The sequence below is a fragment of the Chrysochloris asiatica genome, unplaced genomic scaffold (assembly GCF_000296735.1).
Source record: "Chrysochloris asiatica unplaced genomic scaffold, ChrAsi1.0 scaffold00354, whole genome shotgun sequence".
Lineage (NCBI taxonomy): Eukaryota > Metazoa > Chordata > Mammalia > Afrosoricida > Chrysochloridae > Chrysochloris > Chrysochloris asiatica.
In genome coordinates this window covers 1,053,895-1,059,777 of record NW_006408872.1, presented here as the reverse complement: position 1 = coordinate 1,059,777, position 5,883 = coordinate 1,053,895, and the positions used below count along the sequence as shown (strand labels likewise).

General features: G+C 41.3%; 1 protein-coding gene and 1 pseudogene across 1 annotated transcript in view; one reads left to right on the top strand and one right to left on the bottom strand.

Annotated features, from left to right (window-relative positions):
- The window catches only part of PCNT (pericentrin), a 174,585-nt gene that overhangs the window by 111,367 nt on the left and 57,335 nt on the right, over positions 1–5,883 (bottom strand). The gene's annotated exons all lie outside the window — the stretch shown is intronic.
- On the top strand, positions 262–592 carry LOC102825718 (annotated as a pseudogene).

The window sequence follows — 5,883 nt, the reverse complement described above, 5'->3', positions numbered from 1 at the left end:
TATCCCCTCTGTACACAGGGTAGATAGGGCAGGCAACTTAGACAATTAGCTACCTAAAATAAGGTGGCGATAAAAGCCATGAAGTGACTTGCTTACAAGTATTCAAGTATTCAAGAGGGAGTTTAGTTTAAGAGTATGGGGGGAGGGAGAAAGAAAGAGCCCCACTGAATAGTTTTCATCTAGTCTAGATGGGTCTGGTTAAAAGAGATGGGGATGAGATTCATGATTCAGGGGCTGCAGGAACCGGGGGGCTTGGTCGCCATGTTGCTGTTTTGCCCAAGCTGCGGGAACAGGCTGATAGTGGAAGAGGGGCAACGCTGCCACCGCTTCGCATGCAATACCTGCCCCTACGTACACAATATCACCCGCAAGGTAACAAATTGGAAGTATCCCAAAATGAAAGAAGTGGATGACGTGCTTGGAGGAGCTGCTGCTTGGGAGAACGTTGACTCCACTGCAGAGCCATGTCCCAAATGTGAGCATCCACGTGCCTACTTCATGCAGCTTCAGACATGCTCTGCTGATGAACCAATGACCACCTTCTACATACAAGTGCTGCAATGCCCAGTGTGGACATCGCTGGAGGGATTAGGGGCCAGGCTGGCCCAGCAGCATTCACACCTGGTTCTGTGGGACTGTGTCCTGCTTTCTGAGGGCTATGGGCCTTTAATGATGTGACAGAAAGCCAACCCTTTGGGGCAAAGAAACCGGAAGTGTGGTCATGCAGTCCATTTGCCAGTCGGAGTGAACAACTTCATTTATGTCTGTGTGTGGAGTTTTTGTGACGGAGAAGGAACATCCCCTCAACTATGTCTGCCCTGTTTAAGGTCCAGATTGTTTCTCTGTACACATTCCTACAACATCTTCTCTTGCTCTTCAGTATTTATACAAATAATAAAGCAAGAAGTATTCAATTAAAAAAAAAAAAAGATTCCTATGATTCAACAGTGAATAACTGTTATCTTGACTAACTGTGACTGTCACAATTGTAAAGGCAGAAGTTTGGTAGCAAAAACAGGGAAGTGATTAATTTTACAGTACAGAAAACAAAGGACCCTAGGATCAACAAGGGAGAAGAACACAAATGGAATGAGACACCTTATCCAGAGAAGCAGCGACACCAGAGATGGAGACAGAGATGGGGACATGAAGAAAGGAAGCAGCTGAGGACTCTAGATTCATGGAAAGAGAGGGACTTACAGCTGGCGGCAGGAGGCCGACTTGCAGAATGTGCCCTGTGGTGGTGTAAATTATTATATATGCCTGAATGTTAAAAAAAAGCTAAAATGAATAGAGAGAAATACTGGTAAGTGATGGTACATGGAAGGGATTATAATCATTATAATGCAACAAGATGTATGGTTTTCTGAATGTAAAACTGATGATCTGCCATATAAACTTTCACCCAATTCACAATAAAAACATTTTTTTAAAAAGATAATGGAATTTTTCAAAAAACTTTTTGAAGCCCCATCATATAATAATGAAAAAACACACATCACAAGAAAACAAACTCAAAACAAAAAAGATCCTCACAAAAAAATTTTAAATGTTTAACCCTCCTCTAAGGCTGTTGGAGGAGAATAATATTGTAAGTGCCATGGGCTGCCAAAAGAACCAATAGATCCATTTTGGAAGAAGTGCAGCCAGAGTGTTCCCTGGAGGCCATGATGGCCAAACTTGGTCTCTCATACTTTGGACATATTGTCAGGAAGGACCAGTCGCTGGAGAAGGATAACATGTTTGGTAAGGTGAAGAGTCAGAGAAAATGAAGAAGACCCCCAATGAGATGGATTGCCCAAGTGGCAGCATGAATAGACTCAAGTGTGGCAACAGTAGTGAGGTTGGCCCAGGATCGGGCACTGTTTCGTTCTGCTGTGCATAAGGTCGCTATGAGTCGGTATTGACTCGATGACAACTAACAACAACAAAGACTGAAACTCAAAGGGAACACACAAATAGGCATGTAAGCTTGCTTACAACCACACTGATCTATGGTCTGAGTGTAAGACGGGGAAAGGCAGCAATGAAAAAATGGGCTGAGTTCAACCACATTGCATAGACTCCCATGGACAGACTGGTTGGTCAAAATATGGTGAGACCTGGGGACACTTGAACCCATGGACAAGGACATAGCCACAAAGAGCTAGAGCTGAAAGTGAAGCATCCAGCTGATATGAAGTGAGGGGAGATGCACAAGAACACCCAAACTTGCAGACAGTACCCATCTAACCTAGCCTTGATAATCAGAACTCGACTAGAGTAAGATTTAAAACAAAACAAAAAAAAAGAACAAAACAAGTTTTAATAAAGGAAATGCGGGTAAATTGCTACAATTTGATTAACTTGACCTATACTCATAGAGGCAGTAGCTCAAAATACCAACAGAGAGGAAAGGAATCTTCACATCAAGTATCAATGCTATCCCCTCTGTATATAGGGTAGATAGGGATGGGCAACTTAAACACTGGCTACTTAAAATGAGGGGGCTATAAAGGCAAAAAATGACTGGCTTACAAGGTTTCAAGGGAGAGCTTAGTTTAATAGTGTGTAGGGAAAGTAAGAGTCCCCACTGAATAGTTTTTATCTTGTCTAGAATTGTAAAGGGAGAAGTTTTTTAAACAAAAAAATGGGATTGGCCAATCTTACAGTCCAGAAACAAAAGACCCTAGGATCATCAAGGGAGAGGAGTAAAAGCGGAATGAGAGACCTTATCCAGAGAAGCAGCGACACCAGAGATGGAGGCAGAGATGGGGACATGGAGAGAGGGAGCAGCTGAGGACTTTAGATTCATGGGAAGTGAGTGACCAAGAGATGGTGGCCAGGAGGCAGGCTTACAGAATGTGCCCTTTGGTGCTGTAAATTATTGTACAAGCCTGAGTGTTTAAAAAAGCTAAAGTGAATGGAGAGAAACACTTAACTGATGGTATATGGAGGGGACTATTGTCACTGCAATGAAACAAGATTATGACTTGTTGAATGTAAAACTGATGTTCTGCCCTGTAAACCTTTACCCAATCCACAATAAAAACCTTAAATTAAACAAAAATTTTTTTTCATTAAAAAAACAAAGCCAAAAAACAAGCTACCAACTCAATTGGGAGTATATCTTTCAAACCCATATATTCAAATTAATAATTAAAATCTACTACATATCTGTTAGTTTGTCATACTGTGGTAGTTGCATGTTGTTGTGATTCTGAAAGCTATGCTACCGGTATGTTACACACCAGTGGGGTCACCCTTGATGGACAGCTTTCACATGAGCTTACAGACTAAGAAGGAGGAGAGATGGACTAATTCTGAATATTCAGTCACTGACCTTAGGGAACACTGTCAGATAGGATCAGAATACTAGATACTGAAACATGATAAATAGCACCAGAATACTATCAGATACAGTATCAGAAGATAAGTCCCTCAGCTTGGAAGGCACTCAAAATAGGAGCAGGAAAGAACTACTTCCTCAGAGTTGACCTGATCACATGGTTGAATTAAAGCCTTCAGGACCTTCTTTTGCTGATGGGGCACAACTTAAAATGAAGAGAAAGAGCCATTAAAATCAGAACATAAAATATACGAAGTACCAATCTAAGAAAATTGTAAGTTGTCAAAAGTAAAATGGAATGCATAAACTTTAGTGAACTGAAATGGACTGCCATTGGCCATTTTGAATCTCACAATCACATATGGTTTACTTCTCCAGGATTGATATATTAAAAAGGAAAAGCAACGCATTCATCATCAAAAAGAGCATTTCATGGTGTGCCTTGAAGTACAATGTTGTCTGTGATATAATGTCCATACAGCCTACAAGGGATACAAGTTAACAGCACTATTATTCAAATTTAGGCATCAACCACTAAAGACAGTAATGATGAAATTGAAAAATTCTATCAACTTCTTCAGTCTGAAATTGATCAAACATGCAAACAAGATGCATTGATAATTACTATGATTGGAATGCAGAGGTTGGAAACAAAAAGGAAGGATTAATGGTTGGAAAATATGGCCTTGGTGATAGAGAAGATGCTGAAGTTCACACGATAGAATTTTGCAAGACCAATGATTTCTTACTGCAAATACCTTTTTTAAAAAACATAAAAGATGACTTTACACATGGACATCACCATATGGAATACACAGAATTCAAATTGACTACATCTGTGGAAAGAGACGGTGGGAAAGCTCTATATCATTAGCCAAAACAAGACCAGGCACAGACATCAACTGCTCATATGCAAACAAGAATACTCCTAGGAAGCCAGGAAGGCCAAGCTTCATCTCTCATACTTCAGACACACTATCAGGAGGAACCAGTCCCTGGAGAAGGACATCATGCTTGGTTAAGTGGAAGGTCACTGAAAAACAGGAGGAACACCAACAAAATGAAATGGCACAGTGACAGCAGTAATGGGCTCAAGAGTAACAAGGATTGGATCAAGACTGGGCAGTATTTCATTCTGTTGTGCATAAGGTCACTTTGAGTTGGTACTGACTTAACAGCACCTACCAACAACAACAATAACCAAAATATATAAAAACTTTGACAACGTAGTAACAAAATTCAACTCAACAATAAAATATGAAAATTATAACAAAATATGCAAAGGAATTAAATGAAGTTCAACAAGGGACATTCAGATGGCCACCAAGCATTTGAGGACTAAGGTTCGTCTGACCCAAGCCATGGTTCTTTCACTAACCTCATATGCCTGTGAAAGCTGGACAGTGAATAAGGAAGATCATAGAAGAACTGATGCTTTTGAGGTAAGGTGTTGGAGGAGAATATTGAAAGTGCCATGGGCTGCCAAAAGAACCAATAGATCCATTTTGGAAGAACTGCAGCCAGAGTGCTCCCTGGAGGCCAAGATGGCCAAACTTCGTCTCTCATATTTTGGACATATTGTCAGGAGGAACCAGTCACTGGAGAAGGATATCATGTTTGGTTAAGGTGGCGGGTCAGAAAAAAAGAGGAAGACCCCCAACAAGATGGACTGACAAAGAGGTAGCATCAAAGGATTCAAGCGTGGCAACAATAGTGAGGTTGGCCCAGGATCGGGAAGTGTTTCGTTCTGCTGTGCATAAGTTCGCTGATTCAGTACCGACTTGATGTCACCAAACAACAACAATATGGCAACATAGGGAAATTAAAGCATACAAATTGGCAAAGAGGAAATAAAACTCTATTTGCAGACGGTATGATAATATACATAGAAAACCCCAAAGACTCAGTGAAAAAGCTATTAGACATCATTGGGAGATTCAGCAAAGTGGCAGGGTATAAGATCAACATACAAAAATCAGTTGGAATCCAGAACCTTCTGACGTGGGAAATTTCTACTTGAAAGGACAAGCAGACCAGCCTGGAGCAGCTAGAAGAACAGAAGATACTTCTTGAAAGAAAGATCGACAGGAAAAATAAAAAGCAATATAGGCAGACAAGGGGATTACTAAAAGAACAAGCTAAGTTGTTTGCTCAGGAGACATCTAGACAAGTGGTCGGTTCCCCTCAGGAAAAACCGCATTCCAAGACTAAGACGCAATGGGAATACATGCTCTTGATCGGTGAACACTTTTGTCACTGATAAGGGGAAGTGAGGGAAAAACAGCAACGAAGCTGCAAGCTAAGCCCTACAACGTTCAATAGACTCTTATGAACCCAGTGGAGACCTGGTTGACCAGCAGGGTGGCAAGACCTGGGGACTCTTGGGTCCAGAGTCAGTGACAGCCACAGAGGATACAGTGGAGAGTGAAGCGTCCAGCTGATACGAAGAGAGGGCATACGCATAAGAACACCCACACTTGCAGATAATACCCACTTGACCTGGCTTCAATGACTGGATGATCAGAGCTCAACTAGAAGAAGAAAGAAGAGGAAAC